At 40.2% G+C, this 17,460-nt stretch overlaps 2 non-coding genes and 1 pseudogene across 2 annotated transcripts; all 3 read right to left on the minus strand.

Annotated features, from left to right (window-relative positions):
* Positions 1-3,952: 3,952 nt before the first annotated feature.
* LOC127011987 (large subunit ribosomal RNA) lies at positions 3,953-13,294 on the minus strand (annotated as a pseudogene).
* A 402-nt stretch (positions 13,295-13,696) lies between these two features.
* LOC127011849 (5.8S ribosomal RNA) lies at positions 13,697-13,875 on the minus strand. Its single transcript, XR_007765310.1, has one exon. It is a non-coding gene; the product is annotated as a 5.8S ribosomal RNA (ribosomal RNA).
* A 1,203-nt stretch (positions 13,876-15,078) lies between these two features.
* Positions 15,079-17,073, minus strand: LOC127011900 (small subunit ribosomal RNA). Its single transcript, XR_007765358.1, has one exon. It is a non-coding gene; the product is annotated as a small subunit ribosomal RNA (ribosomal RNA).
* Positions 17,074-17,460: the final 387 nt, after the last annotated feature.

Raw genomic sequence — 17,460 nt, forward strand, 5'->3', positions numbered from 1 at the left:
TTGACCAATACGAGGAGAGGTCCGCCAACGACCACCTCCCTATAGGTGTTTTTGGACACGCTGTCTCCCATTCGACTGCTTACTATACTAGGGGCTACCCGCTCCGTATGATATTCTCTCATATAACAAGAGAATGCAAGAAATATTCGTATTTTATGAATATAATCCATTTATTTTTCAATATCCATACGTTTTACTTAGTTTTTTGTACGGTATTGACAAAATCCTATGCATTTGCATAAGATTTATTTTGCCACAATTTATAGTACTAGTGCCGCCCTCACTAGGTATAAATATCTCATTTCGCTAGTAGTGTATGGGCAAATTCTACTAGCTATTCTCATAAATATGTCACTTATATGCCATATCTATACAATTCATGCACTTTTATATGTATATTTGCTATATTATACATTATTATGCCTTATAGGTATTATACCTATAAGCCACATCCATACGATTGCTTAATATAAATATATGTATAATTTTTTATACATATTTTTTTTTATTTATGTATGGTTTTTTATTCATATCCATATACTGTATTCACTTTTATATGGATATGATTGGCGTTTTATATAGTATTGACAAAATCATAAGTTTGACCAATACGAGGAGAGGTCCGCCAACGACCACCTCCCTATAGGTGTTTTTGGACACGCTGTCTCCCATTCGACTGCTTACTATACTAGGGGCTACCCGCTCCGTATGATATTCTCTCATATAACAAGAGAATGCAAGAAATATTCGTATTTTATGAATATAATCCATTTATTTTTCAATATCCATACGTTTTACTTAGTTTTTTGTACGGTATTGACAAAATCCTATGCATTTGCATAAGATTTATTTTGCCACAATTTATAGTACTAGTGCCGCCCTCACTAGGTATAAATATCTCATTTCGCTAGTAGTGTATGGGGAAATTCTACTAGCTATTCTCATAAATATGTCACTTATATGCCATATCTATACAATTCATGCACTTTTATATGTATATTTGCTATATTATACATTATTATGCCTTATAGGTATTATACCTATAAGCCACATCCATACGATTGCTTAATATAAATATATGTATAATTTTTTATACATATTTTTTTTTTTATTTATGTATGGTTTTTTATTCATATCCATATACTGTATTCACTTTTATATGGATATGATTGGCGTTTTATATAGTATTGACAAAATCATAAGTTTGACCAATACGAGGAGAGGTCCGCCAACGACCACCTCCCTATAGGTGTTTTTGGACACGCTGTCTCCCATTCGACTGCTTACTATACTAGGGGCTGCCCGCTCCGTATGATATTCTCTCGTATAACAAGAGAATGCAAGAAATATTCGTATTTTATGAATATAATCCATTTATTTTTCAATATCCATACGTTTTACTTAGTTTTTTGTACGGTATTGACAAAATCCTATGCATTTGCATAAGATTTATTTTGCCACAATTTATAGTACTAGTGCCGCCCTCACTAGGTATAAATATCTCATTTCGCTAGTAGTGTATGGGCAAATTCTACTAGCTATTCTCATAAATGCCTTCTTTATGCCATATCTATACAATTTATGCACTTTTATATGTATATTTGCTAATATTATACATTATTATGCCTTATAGGTATTATACCTATAAGCCATATACATACGATTTCATTTTTTTATTTATATATGGTTTTGTATTTATAACCATATACCGTATTTACTTTTATAAGGATATGATTGGCGTTTTATATAGTATTGACAAAATTATAAGTTTGACAAACACTTTTTTAAGTCTTTTAGTTAAAATTGTCATTTTTAATTGACTATCTAAACACTAGATATATTTGCACATGGAGCAAAGAGTATAAAAATTGGTCGCGTCACTAATAATATCGCGATACATTTTTACTACCATCAAAATACCACATACGTTTATATGTCCTCTTTATTTAATTTGGTTTCTAAACCTCAGGGATAGTTTTAATTATATGTGCGCTCTAAGTTGAATGAATTTCTTGAATCTCTTTACTTGAATTTCTAAGACTTAAAAATATTTATAAATAGATGTCCTATTGCATAATATTTTTTTATCGCTTCACTTATAAAATAACGATCCTGCCTTTCTACCTTTGAATAAACATTCATATAAACATGGAGAAAAAAACGTTCGCGTCACTAACAGTATGTGACGATAAAATTTTGCTAACATTAAAAGGAACATATTTTTATATGTCAACTCTTAGTTGAATTGGTCTATTGCTTAAGATTCTAGACCTTAGGAATATTTTTATATTATATGTTTGCCAATCTTCGCGTCACTAAAAAGATGACGATTCATATTGTTATTATTAGATGGTCGAGTTGTACTTATATTGATATGTTAATCAAATTGGTCTCTTACTTGAAAATCTAGACCTTAGGAATATTTTTATATTATATGTTTGCCAATCTTCGCGTCACTAATAAGATGACGATTCATATTGTTATTATTAGATGGTCGAGTTGTACTTATATTGATATGTTAATCAAATTGGTCTCTTACTTGAAAATCTAGACCTTAGGAATATTTGTATATTATATGTTTGCCAATCTTCGCGTCAGTAATAAGATGACGATTCATATTGTTATTATTAGATGGTCGAGTTGTACTTATATTGATATGTTAATCAAATTGGTCTCTTACTTGAAAATCTAGACCTTAGGAATATTTTTATATTATATGTTTGCCAATCTTCGCGTCACTAATAAGATGACGATTCATATTGTTATTATTAGATGGTCGAGTTGTACTTATATTGATATGTTAATCAAATTGGTCTCTTACTTGAAAATCTAGACCTTAGGAATATTTTTATATTATATGTTTGCCAATCTTCGCGTCACTAATAAGATGACGATTCATATTGTTATTATTAGATGGTCGAGTTGTACTTATATTGATATGTTAATCAAATTGGTCTCTTACTTGAAAATCTAGACCTTAGGAATATTTTTATATTATATGTTTGCCAATCTTCGCGTCACTAATAAGATGACGATTCATATTGTTATTATTAGATGGTCGAGTTGTACTTATATTGATATGTTAATCAAATTGGTCTCTTACTTGAAAATCTAGACCTTAGGAATATTTTTATATTATATGTTTGCCAATCTTCGCGTCACTAATAAGATGACGATTCATATTGTTATTATTAGATGGTCGAGTTGTACTTATATTGATATGTTAATCAAATTGGTCTCTTACTTGAAAATCTAGACCTTAGGAATATTTTTATATTATATGTTTGCCAATCTTCGCGTCACTAATAAGATGACGATTCATATTATTATTAGATGGTCGAGTTGTACTTATATTGATATGTTAATCAAATTGGTCTCTTACTTGAAAATCTAGACCTTAGGAATATTTTTATATTATATGTTTGCCAATCTTCGCGTCACTAATAAGATGACGATTCATATTGTTATTATTAGATGGTCGAGTTGTACTTATATTGATATGTTAATCAAATTGGTCTCTTACTTGAAAATCTAGACCTTAGGAATATTTTTATATTATATGTTTGCCAATCTTCGCGTCACTAATAAGATGACGATTCATATTGTTATTATTAGATGGTCGAGTTGTACTTATATTGATATGTTAATCAAATTGGTCTCTTACTTGAAAATCTAGACCTTAGGAATATTTTTATATTATATGTTTGCCAATCTTCGCGTCACTAATAAGATGACGATTCATATTGTTATTATTAGATGGTCGAGTTGTACTTATATTGATATGTTAATCAAATTGGTCTCTTACTTGAAAATCTAGACCTTAGGAATGTAATATATAAAGGATTAAAAATTCGCCACAAAGCCAAGCAAACAATCAATGCATACAAATAGATTGTTGGTTGAACTTTATATAAGAAGTTCAACACAACAAATAAATTATGCAATTTTATTATCGAATCATCAAGCAAAGGATAAGCTTCAGTGGATCGCAGTATGGCAGCTGCTCAACCACTTACAACACCTTGCCTGTTACAAAAGTCGTTTACAATTGATTCTAGGCTTTGTCATTGTATTAAATAATGCTTTTATATGTAACTAGCGCGGCATCAGGTGATCAAAGATCCTCCCAATTTACTATGTTACAAATTACATTGGCATCACATCCATTGTCGTTTAAAAAGTAAATTATAAACTTTAAATGGTTTAGAAGCCATACAATGCAAATTGCCCCTTATTTATCATTGCAGTCCAGCACGGATACGACCTTAGAGGCGTTCAGGCATAATCCAACGGACGTAGCGTCATACCACTGTTCGCTCGAACAAGTATTGTGCCATTGGTCCGTACCTGCGGTTCCTCTCGTACTACGCAGGAATGCTGTCGCAACAACGTTTTGTCATTAGTAGGGTAAAACTAACCTGTCTCACGACGGTCTAAACCCAGCTCACGTTCCCTTGCATGGGTGAACAATCCAACGCTTGGTGAATTTTGCTTCACAATGATAGGAAGAGCCGACATCGAAGGATCAAAAAGCGACGTCGCTATGAACGCTTGGCCGCCACAAGCCAGTTATCCCTATGGTAACTTTTCTGACACCTCTTGTTAAAAACTCTTTAAACCAAAAGGATCGATAGGCCGAGCTTTTGCTGTCCCTGTGTGTACTGAACACCGAGATCAAGTCAGCATTTGCCCTTTTGCTCTATGTGTGGTTTCTGTCCGCACTGAGCTGGCCTTGGGACACCTCCGTTATTATTTGAGAGATGTACCGCCCCAGTCAAACTCCCTACCTGGCAATGTCCTTGAATTGGATCATACCTGAGTAATTGGAGTTATACCAAATTTTCAAATCAAAAATACATAAATGCACCGTTTTATTAAAGAATTTGTTTGCGATTATATAACAAACTCGTGATACTTTGATCAAGAAGCTTGCATCAAAACCCAATACCATAAGATATAATAAATATATCCGTATAATGGCTAGGAAATGATACACGTTCCATTTAATCAAGTAAGTAAGGAAACAATAAGAGTAGTGGTATTTCATTGGCGATACCAAACCGAGGTCTAATATCTCCCACTTATTCTACACCTCTTATGTCTCCTTACACTGCCAGATTAGAGTCAAGCTCAAAAGGGTCTTCTTTCCCCGCTAATTATTCCAAGCCCGTTCCCTTGGCTGTGGTTTCGCTAGATAGTAGATAGGGACAGGTGTGTCTCGGATCCCTCCGAACTTATTTAACGTGACGTGTTCCGCACTGAAGGGATTACAGCCACGGCATTCTAATATACCCACAAGGGAGTATATAATGCAAGGGTCTGGGTTAAGCGCCAAACCAACGCCCTGGACTAGAAGCTATAGCTATGTACATAGCAACCACCCCAGTAGCAATTTAAGTACTTGCTTGTCGGGCAAGCACTCCCCCTTGCATAGGGGCGAGATCTATCTAAAATCTCTACTGTTCTTTGGGTCGCAGCACCCGAGTTGTATTAACGCAACATCCACGTCGAGCCCGGGGACTCTACCCGCGATATAGGTGTCAACCACAGCCACCACGAAACTCCCACTAGGGGGCCGACCTCAATGAGTAGCCTTGGAGAACCACTCAACCCGTGGCACCGAAATTTCAGGCTCGGTGGGCCTCACCCCTTCAGCTCCGACAAGCTCGGATGGGGCAACCATGTCATATTAGTCGCCTCCTACGACAAGCAATGACAAGCTGTGGCAGTATTCTTCGCCGTTGCCACACGGCAAGGGGGTTTTGGGACTATTGTCCCGGCGCCTGCGGTTCATCCCTCGTCGCTTCCATCCTACGCCTCGAGAAGGCAGCATCAGCAAAAGCTCCTAGGAGACGCATCCGTTCTGGGGTACGTGAAGCCAGTCCTCACTCTCCTCTCCACATGAGCATGCGGTTGTGGTGCTAAGGGTTCTACCATGGAGGAAAGCGTTGAACGACCCGTGTCCTGTCAGCAAGAATCCGGCTCTTAAGGTGAAGACAAAGTCCTTCCTCTTGTAGACGAACGCTGCCTCTGGGAAAAACTGGCGAGTCACAAAACCGTGAGCCGCTTGGTCCCATCTGAGTTGCCACTCATTTAGCAGACATTCGTCTAGCAGAGCCATCTTGGATTTCCAGTCCAACACAGACAAGTCCTGTCCATAGAGCCAGTCGCTCTCGTCCAGGGGAACGTGCTTTCTGAGCTTAAACTTCACTGCCATCCTGTGAGCATCTAAATCCATTGGAGGAGCACCAGCAAGCACCTGCAGTGCCACCGTGGACACTGTGCGGCATACCGGTAGGCATCCTAATAGGATGGTCCTCTGGCACGAGGTGAGGAGTCTTAAGGACTTGCCCTCGCTCGCCGCCTTGTACCAGACCGAGGCACCGAAGAGTGCACAGGGGACCATGAGTCCGCTGTATATCGTCCTCTTAGCACGGGAGCTGAGCCCCCAATCGACTCGGAGCACCCGTGCTAGCCCTCCGGCAACTCCAGCCAGCCGATCTCTGAGAGCAGAGATATGCGGGAGAAAGCTCATCCGCTCGCCGACTAAGATGCCAAGGTACCGGCATTTGGTGACGTATGGCAGGCTTGCTCCAGCAAACCGTACCGTCGGTCTCCTAGTGTCTGAAAGATTCCCTTTCAGCAACATGATTGCCGTCTTGCTGGTTGACACACTCACTCCAACCTCAGCTCCCCAGGCTCCCACGATGTCCATCAACTGCTCACCCTTTCGCTCCAGATCGGCACGGGAATTCCCATCGACGAAAAGTAGCAAGTCATCTGCAAACGCGCTCAGAGCACAATGTGGCTCCAGGCGCTGAAGCAGCACATCCATCAGTAGGTTCCAAATAAATGGACCACTGACCGACCCTTGCGGGCAGCCCCGTGTAACCGACACTGTGGCCGCTTCGTAACTGCTGATGATACTGGCACTTCGACCGGAGAAATAACTTTTCCACAAGTCTATCTCTCGACAGCCGACGTCGATAAGCCGATCCAGCACCGCGTTCCACTCAACATTGTCGAAGGCACCCTTGAAATCAACAAAGATTCCCAGCACCCTCCTCTCGCGGCTGGTGGAAACGGTGTTTTTAGCGTGCATCCACGCATCCTCAACGCAGCGTCCAGGCCGAAATCCAAATTGCCATCTGCAGCCATCCGGTAGCACATCCTTCAGTCGATTCACCATGATCCCTTCCAGCACCTTTCCGAACACTGGCAAAAGGCATATGCCACGATAAGAGGCAGGATCGCTCCTGTCCTTATCTGGCCCCTTTACCAGCGGTATCACTCTCGGGTGTTTCCACTCGGCAGGAAAATATCCTTCCGAGAGGCATCGAGAGTACAACTTCGTCAGGTGCTGAGGGATAGCACGCCATACCTCCTTGACGATCCCACCCGTGATGCCGTCCATTCCCGGCGATCGCCGGCTTCTCAGCTTCGCGACGCTGGTTGCCACCTCGAAGGCTTCGAGGGTCGGTGGAGCAGCAGGAGTTATACCCTCACGCACTGTGGATTCCGCAACAGGGAAGAAGTTGCGGAGGAGTATATCTGCGCAGTCGTGCCATGTCGTAAGTAGCGCGCCGTTCGACCTAAGACATCCAAGATCGGTTGTCTTTTTCCGGCCTCGGCATATTCGGTAGGCGTGCCCCCATGGATCATCCTTGTGCCGTCCCACGAAGTCCCGCCAGTTTTGTTCCTTTGTCATCAGGATAAGCTTCTTATACTGGCCTGAGGCAAGCCTTAATCCAGCGGCAAGTCGCTCAACATCGCCGGTGCCACTCCGACGAGCTGCCTGCAGCCTGCGCCTCAGTCTCCTGACCTCTTGGCGCTTGGTACTCAGTTCAGGATTCCACCATATTACGTTTCCCCTTGCTGCAGGTATCCTGCGCCCTATTACCCTGTCGCACACTTCGTGTACGATGGAGCGAAGGGCTGACACATGATCATCCAACGGCGATTCCTCCAGTTCCTCGAGACATTCAGCTGCATCCCTTAGTTCTACTCTGAATCTTCGCCAACTTGCATTGGAGAGCCTCCATTGCGGTACCGGAGCTAGGCTCTCAACGGTACTGCTTGGATCTGGAGTAACCTCAACAGTGATGATGTTGTGGTCACTCAGCTCCCAGAAGTCAACTCTCCATTCGTATGTTGCCCACACACGCGCTGCTTCGTTGGTGAAGGTCACGTCGATATCACTTCTGGAGCGGTGATTATCGAACGTGAACACCTGGCTGGCCGTATTAAGCACACAGACACCGCTTGCGATGATCCACTCGTCCATGTGCTGTCCCCGTTCGCGATTCAGACGGTCTCCAGAGTTAGCTGGAGTTTTGCTGAACCACATCGGGGAAACCGCATTCGCATCAAGTCCGAGGATTGTCGGTGTCCTGCTGGCTAGCAGCAGAACCGTATCCAGGTAGTCAGTGTAGGGCTGCAGGGCAGCTGAGTACTGGCAGTATACGGAGGACAGAAAAATGGTGCCGTATTTTCCTGTGACACTCACGCACACTCCATAATCCGTCGTCAATGTCTCGATGGGCATGCAGATGGCAGACGGGTCGTCCACGATGATGGCAGCTTTCTTCCTTTTGTCAGCGAAGATTCTCATGCCTCCAGGGAGTCCAGTGAGACGCTTGCCTGCGTCCACATAGGGCTCCTGAATGAGTGCGAACAGGTGGCCAGCATCTCTCATCCGCTTTGCAAGCTCGATGACAGCGCAACGGCCTCGACCACAATTCGCTTGGATGAAGCTGAACATGTTAATGTCTAGCTTGCACCCTGGCTAGCACAGCGCTATATATCGGGCATCCACCCGAGAGCATATAGTGCCCCGAGGGTAGCCCTTTATGGCGGCAGTTACGGCAGTCCACCACATTTTTGCACTTCGCCGCGACGTGGTCGTTCTGTCCGCACTGGCGGCAGACCTGGTTTTCTCTAGCGTACCGACACTCGCTGACTTTGTGGTCAAAACCAAGGCATCGGTGGCACGCATAGGTGCGCACTTGAGAGCGGCAGCGGTAAGAGAACCACTTGATATACACCCTCCCGCTTTCGAGAACGGCCAACGCCTGATCATCTACTTCCAGCGTCACGTTTATAGTGGCGCTGTTAGCTGCTGACCAGGGCTTGGTCGCCAGGACTACCGCCTTCTGGAACTCCTTCAGCGACATCTCCTCGAAGTTTTTCTCTTTTAACTCCATCATGAACTCATCCGGCGTCACAGTGGTGTCCACATCCTGTACCGTCACCCTGGGTTTTGCGGCAGTGTTTTTGGACACCTTAAGGCCCACCTCAGCGAATTTTGCGGAGGCAACGATTTTCGACATCTCCGCCTGCGATGGCGTGCGAATAATCGCGCCGCCCCGCTTCAACTCTCGCACCTCATGCACTCTGACGCCCAAAGCAGGCGCTACCTCTTTGCGGACCTTGTCCGCAATTTGCCTCCCTGATAAGGCCGGATCATCACATGCAACGACTGCCGACCAGGTCTCCCGGATTTTCCGCGGTGCGGCTACAGGGGCATAGGGGGCGACAGGGGCAGCAGGTGAGGCGATAAGGTGCGCGCCTCTAGCAGCGGCGGCTGCGTATGAGACGGCCGAGGCAACCGGTGTCTGCTTCTTAAGGCGGTCCTCAAGCACTCCAATCCGTATAAGGAGGGCTGCAACAACCTCCTCGTAGCGGTTGGCTACGGACTGCACCTTCACATTTGTGGCCGGGTTGGCATAGGAGACCATGAACATCCTACCGATCTCCGATCGGATGTCCCCCATCTCGGCAGCGACGGCACCATTACCTCTCCACTCCCTATCCGAGAAGGATTTTAGAGGACTGGCTGGTGCAACGAAGGTCTTCTCGTGTTCAGCATAGGATGCAGCAGCGGCGGGGGCTGCGGGAGCGGCAGGGGCTGCGGCAAGGGCAGCGACAGGGGCAGCGGCAGCGGCAGCAGCAGGGGCAGCGGCAGCGGCAGCGGCAGGGGCTGTCGCAGTGTCAGCGGCAGTTGCATCCAGTGCCATCAACTTGCACCTAGAGGCGTCCCTCAGCGGCGCTTTATTGCGCTTACCTCTGGGTCGTCCTCTGCCCCCACTGCTTCCCCAACTACTAGCACTCTCACTGCCATAATCTCCAACATCCATTTTGGGTGGCGCCATCCGCCGGTTATCGGCAGTTCCAACCCAAAAGCTTTTCCACCAAGGACTTACCGCTTTATTATCAGCTGGTCGGAAAGCCCTATCAGCTGATCAGCTGATAAAAGTTTAGCGATGACACAAACCGCACAGCTGTTTTAGGCAAAATGTGCCTAAATAAGCCTAACGCCTCTCTCAAGAGAGCGCCTCTCTCGTGACACACGTGGCGCAATGGAAAATTTCCAATGGGAAAAACCCAATTTCACCCGGTTTCACCACTTTTACACAGGGAAAACACGCGCACTGGGTTCGCAGGCACAAAACACGAATTTTCGTGCTGTTTCTAGCTTCGTATCTGGTCTCTATCAGTCAATATTGGCTACACTCGCGGAGCGTACGGAAAACACGTCTGTTCGCACGAGCAATCTAACACCGACTGTGAGTAGATAGGGACAGTAGGAATCTCGTTAATCCATTCATGCGCGTCACTAATTAGATGACGAGGCATTTGGCTACCTTAAGAGAGTCATAGTTACTCCCGCCGTTGACCCGCGCTTACTTGAATTTCTTCACTTTGACATTCAGAGCACTGGGCAGAAATCACATTGTGTCAACACCCGCTAGGGCCATCACAATGCTTTGTTTTAATTAGACAGTCGGATTCCCCAAGTCCGTGCCAGTTCTGAATTGATTGTTAATTGATAATCGTTATAATTAATAAGAACTAATTGGTTTAACCCAATTAGTATTCTTAAAAATTTTAGCAAGAAAGTTCCACAATTGGCTACGTAACTAAACTATCCGGGGAACAAGTAACTAACATAAATGCTAGAAACTCTATTTACCCAGAACGAGCACATAAACCATGTTATTGTTTCCCAATCAAGCCCGACTATCTCAATCTTCAGAGCCAATCCTTATCCCGAAGTTACGGATCTAATTTGCCGACTTCCCTTACCTACATTATTCTATCGACTAGAGACTCTTCGCCTTGGAGACCAGCTGCGGATATTGGTACGGCCTGTTGAGAAGTTTGCGTGTCCCCACCATAAATTTTCAAGGTCCGAGGAGAAAATATCGACACAACAGTATATGTCATGCTCTTCTAGCCCATCACCATATCTCTCTGCGAAAGACTTCCATGGTAGTACGGCTATAAAACAGAAAAGAAAACTCTTCCGATATCTCTCGACGGCTTCTTTATGGTCGTTCCTGTTGCCAGGATGAGCACGAGGCCCATATTTAATAACAAACGGATACTCAACAGGTTACGGAATTGGAACCGTATTCCCTTTCGTTCAAAATTATTCAAGTATATTAATTTAGCTAGATTTTATATAATATATATATTTGTTTGGCATTTGTATTTTACTTGAAAATTTTCGGCTTTCGCCTTGAACTTAGGACCGACTAACTCGTGATCAACCACTGTTCACACGAAACCCTTCTCCACTTCAGTCCTCCAAGGTCTCATTCGATTATTTGCTACTACCACCAAGATCTGTACCAATGGCAGCTCCATGCAGGCTTACGCCAAACACTTCTACACATACCATTGTACCTTCCTACTCACTAAAGTTTCAAAATTTATATTACAAGTAATATAAATCATCTACTTTAGCGGTAATGTATAGGTATACAACTTAAGCGCCATCCATTTTAAGGGCTAGTTGCTTCGGCAGGTGAGTTGTTACACACTCCTTAGCGGATTTCGACTTCCATGATCACCGTCCTGCTGTTTTAAGCAACCAACGCCTTTCATGGTATCTGCATGAGTTGTTAATTTGGGCACCGTAACATTACGTTTGGTTCATCCCACAGCGCCAGTTCTGCTTACCAAAAGTGGCCCACTGGGCACATTATATCATAACCTTGAACTTCATATCAAGAAAGTTAAGGTTCTTACCCATTTAAAGTTTGAGAATAGGTTAAGATCGTTTCGACCCTAAGGCCTCTAATCATTCGCTTTACCAGATAAGATTATTTTATATAATATTAAAATGCACCAGCTATCCTGAGGGAAACTTCGGAAGGAACCAGCTACTAGATGGTTCGATTGGTCTTTCGCCCCTATACTCAATTCTGACAATCGATTTGCACGTCAGAACTGTTTCGGTCTTCCATCAGGGTTTCCCCTGACTTCAACCTGATCAAGTATAGTTCACCACCTTTCGGGTCACAGCATATATGCTCAAGGTACGTTCCAGTTAGAGGCATAAATAATATAAATATCATTATACATAACTATATAGAACGCCCCGGGATTGTGTTAATTAGCTATAAATAGTTAAAAAACTAATCCCATTATTAGTCAAGTTAATTACGCTATTAGGTTTATATCCCAATAACTTGCACATATGTTAGACTCCTTGGTCCGTGTTTCAAGACGGGTCCCGAAGGTATCCTGAATCTTTCGCATTGTTAATCCTACAAGTGCATATAATAAACACAAAAATCAATGATAATTATGCCATTATATAATTCCGAAAAATTAACGCACTGTATTCATATAAATCTATCAGCACTTTATCAAATTAATAACATTTATTCTGTGTTAAAATGCAAGCAAATTAATTTGAATAAACTATAAGTTATATTTTATGATAAATTTGGTATGCTAATAGATTACAATGTCCTTATATGGAAAAAATGCACACTATTATCATAATATTGTTTAAATATTACAATTCTAATGATGAATTTTCCATAACGGATATTCAGGTTCATCGGGCTTAACCTCTAAGCAGTTTCACGTACTGTTTAACTCTCTATTCAGAGTTCTTTTCAACTTTCCCTCACGGTACTTGTTTACTATCGGTCTCATGGTTATATTTAGTTTTAGATGGAGTTTACCACCCACTTAGTGCTGCACTATCAAGCAACACGACTCTTTGGAAACATCATCTAGTAATCATTAACGTTATACGGGCCTGGCACCCTCTATGGGTAAATGGCCTCATTTAAGAAGGACTTAAATCGTTAATTTCTCATACTAGAATATTGACGCTCCATACACTGCATCTCACATTTGCCATATAGACAAAGTGACTTAGTGCTGAACTGATTTCTTTTCGCTCGCCGCTACTAAGAAAATCCTTGTTAGTTTCTTTTCCTCCCCTAATTAATATGCTTAAATTCAGGGGGTAGTCCCATATGAGTTGAGGTTGTGTATAACTTTTATATGCAATTAATTCTTTATATATAATGATAAAACATTTTATTAAATTCGTTATATTAATAATATCTGTATATAAATGGCATTTGTTTGATTTAACGAATCAACGAAGAACAATAATATTGTCAACGGTTTTCTATTTTCTAATCATTAATAAGAGACAATTCTAGATAAATTTTTATGCTAGACATTTCTCAGTATCATTTGATTGAAAAAGAAAATATTTCTCTTCGTTTTTCACATTCAAATTATTTACTAATGTGAGATAATGTTTTTCATATATTTTTTAATATTATGAATAAAATAATTAAATTATTATTATCCAATAATATACCATATGCTTATAAAATTTCATTATAAAATTTGTATAAGCAACTTAATTAGCATAGTCTTACAACCCTCAACCATATGTAGTCCAAGCAGCACTATAAAATTAATTAAAGTACATAACAGCATGGACTGCGATATGCGTTCAAAATGTCGATGTTCATGTGTCCTGCAGTTCACACGATGACGCACAGTTTGCTGCGTTCTTCATCGACCCATGAGCCGAGTGATCCACCGCTTAGAGTTTTATAAATTTGTTTCTTAATTTTGTCAAATATGTTTTTATTGAAAGAAATTAAAAATACACCATTTTACTGGCATATATCAATTCCTTCAATAAATTTATTTTTATACCTAAAACGAATGCTGCGAAATGTCTTAGTTTTATATAACCAATATATATCAAAGTATTTCTTTTTAAATTGCATTTATTGTAAATAAATATATATATATATATATTAATACTTTTTTAGCGATATAAATTGAAATTTATATAAAACATTAACCTGTATAAAACCAGGTACAACATTGTACATTTTAGGTTGTTGCATTATCCAATGTATGCGCATAACTGAGATGAACAATACATATCGCAACGCGTGTATATTATGGTCCATATACACACAGTATTTTAATTGTGTTTATATACAATAATAATTTAATATTATTATTTTAATAATTCGATTTGCTTGTTCGAATTTTTATTTGTTTGTTTTGGCTGCTTATTATTTCTCTCATATGTATTAAATACAATATATAATTTTAATATTTGCATTATTTCGATTTGCTTGTTCGAAATTTCATTTGATCTATATTAGATCATATACATTTTGGCAATTCATATTTTATTTGTATTACTATAATGTATTTATTATAATATAAACAAATATTTTATTAACGGTAAGGATATACAATAATAATTTAATATTATTATTTTAATAATTCGATTTGCTTGTTCGAATTTTTATTTGTTTGCTTTGGCTGCTTATTATTTCTCTCATATGTATTAAATACAATATATAATTTTAATATTTGCATTATTTCGATTTGCTTGTTCGAAATTTTATTTGATCTATATTAGATCTCATATACATTTTGGCAATTCATATTTTATTTGTATTATTATAATGTATTTATTATAATATAAACAAATATTTTATTAACGGTAAGGATATACAATAATAATTTAATATTATTATTTTAATAATTCGATTTGCTTGTTCGAATTTTTATTTGTTTGCTTTGGCTGCTTATTAATTTCTCTCATATGTATTAAATACAATATATAATTTTAATATTTGCATTATTTCGATTTGCTTGTTCGAAATTTCATTTGATCTATAATAGATCTCATATACATTTTGGCAATTCATATTTTATTTGTAATACTATAATGTATTTATTATAATATAAACAAATATTTTATTAACGGTAAGGATATTAAAACATTAATGATCCTTCCGCAGGTTCACCTACGGAAACCTTGTTACGACTTTTACTTCCTCTAAATAATCAAGTTCGGTCAACTTTTGCGAAACAACCGTAACACGCAAGGCGTCACAGTGATCACGTCCGGAGACCTCACTAAATAATTCAATCGGTAGTAGCGACGGGCGGTGTGTACAAAGGGCAGGGACGTAATCAATGCGAGTTAATGACTCACACTTACTGGGAATTCCAAGTTCATGTGAACAGTTTCAGTTCACAATCCCAAGCATGAAAGTGGTTCAGCGGTTTACCCGGACCTCTCGGTCTAGGAAATACACGTTGATACTTTCATTGTAGCGCGCGTGCAGCCCAGGACATCTAAGGGCATCACAGACCTGTTATTGCTCAATCTCATTATTGCTAGACGCAATTTGTCCATTTAAGAAGCTAGTGTCCTTATAATGGGACAAACCAACAGGTACGGCTCCACTTATATAAACACATTCAAACACAATAAACATTTTACTGCCACCATGAATGAAGGCTATATAAGCTTCAACACCATAATCCTGAAGATATCTATTTAATATATTTGAGTCTCGTTCGTTATCGGAATTAACCAGACAAATCACTCCACGAACTAAGAACGGCCATGCACCACCACCCATAGATTCGAGAAAGAGCTATCAATCTGTCTTACACACTTATGTTCGGACCTGGTAAGTTTTCCCGTGTTGAGTCAAATTAAGCCGCAGGCTCCACTCCTGGTGGTGCCCTTCCGTCAATTCCTTTAAGTTTCAGCTTTGCAACCATACTTCCCCCGGAGCCCAAAAGCTTTGGTTTCCCGGGAAGCGACTGAGAGAGCCATAAAAGTAGCTACACCCAATTGCTAGCTGGCATCGTTTATGGTTAGAACTAGGGCGGTATCTGATCGCCTTCGAACCTCTAACTTTCGTTCTTGATTAATGAAAACATCTTTGGCAAATGCTTTCGCTTAAGTTAGTCTTACGACGGTCCAAGAATTTCACCTCTCGCGTCGTAATACTAATGCCCCCAAACTGCTTCTATTAATCATTACCTCTTGATCTGAAAACCAATGAAAGCAGAACAGAGGTCTTATTTCATTATCCCATGCACAGAATATTCAGGCATTTGAAGCCTGCTTTAAGCACTCTAATTTGTTCAAAGTAATTGTACCGGCCCACAATAACACTCGTTTAAGAGCACTAATGCAGGTTTTTAAATAGGAGGAACATATGAAAAAATACAAGTATCTAAGCACATGTAAGAACTCCACCGGTAATACGCTTACATACATAAAGGTATAGTACTAACCACAATTGTAAGTTGTACTACCCGTATGAAGCACAAGTTCAACTACGAACGTTTTAACCGCAACAACTTTAATATACGCTATTGGAGCTGGAATTACCGCGGCTGCTGGCACCAGACTTGCCCTCCAATTGGTCCTTGTTAAAGGATTTAAAGTGTACTCATTCCAATTACAGGGCCTCGGATATGAGTCCTGTATTGTTATTTTTCGTCACTACCTCCCCGAGCTGGGAGTGGGTAATTTACGCGCCTGCTGCCTTCCTTAGATGTGGTAGCCGTTTCTCAGGCTCCCTCTCCGGAATCGAACCCTGATTCCCCGTTACCCGTTGCAACCATGGTAGTCCTAGATACTACCATCAAAAGTTGATAGGGCAGACATTTGAAAGATCTGTCGTCGGTACAAGACCATACGATCTGCATGTTATCTAGAGTTCAACCAATATAACGATCTTGCGATCGCTTGGTTTTAGCCTAATAAAAGCACATGTTCCATAAGGTTCATGTTTTAATTGCATGTATTAGCTCTAGAATTACCACAGTTATCCAAGTAACTGTTAACGATCTAAGGAACCATAACTGATATAATGAGCCTTTTGCGGTTTCACTTTTAATTCGTGTGTACTTAGACATGCATGGCTTAATCTTTGAGACAAGCATATAACTACTGGCAGGATCAACCAGAATAATGTTTTTATTCATATTTCATTCATATTTTTTGAATAGAAATTAGCAATATATATGTTGTTATAGATTTTATTTCTATCGAATACGGCCATTTTTATATAGCATTCGTATACGTTTGTTTTCCAATTTATACTTGTTTCGCCACTAATAATAACAAGTTTTTATTGATGTCAAAAAGAATCATATTCTTTATAAACACAATATTTATTTTTCATATATTATCTTTATATATGCACATTTCATTCTAAAATATCATTTTTGTTCGACATACATAATATATTGTATCCACACATGTACAATTTTTGTTTAACCAATATAAGATATTGAGTTAATCATTTGTATTTTGACGATAAATTTAAAATTTATCTATATATATCCATATAAGTC

The sequence above is a fragment of the Drosophila biarmipes genome, unplaced genomic scaffold (assembly GCF_025231255.1).
Source record: "Drosophila biarmipes strain raj3 unplaced genomic scaffold, RU_DBia_V1.1 ptg000016l, whole genome shotgun sequence".
Taxonomy (NCBI): domain Eukaryota; kingdom Metazoa; phylum Arthropoda; class Insecta; order Diptera; family Drosophilidae; genus Drosophila; species Drosophila biarmipes.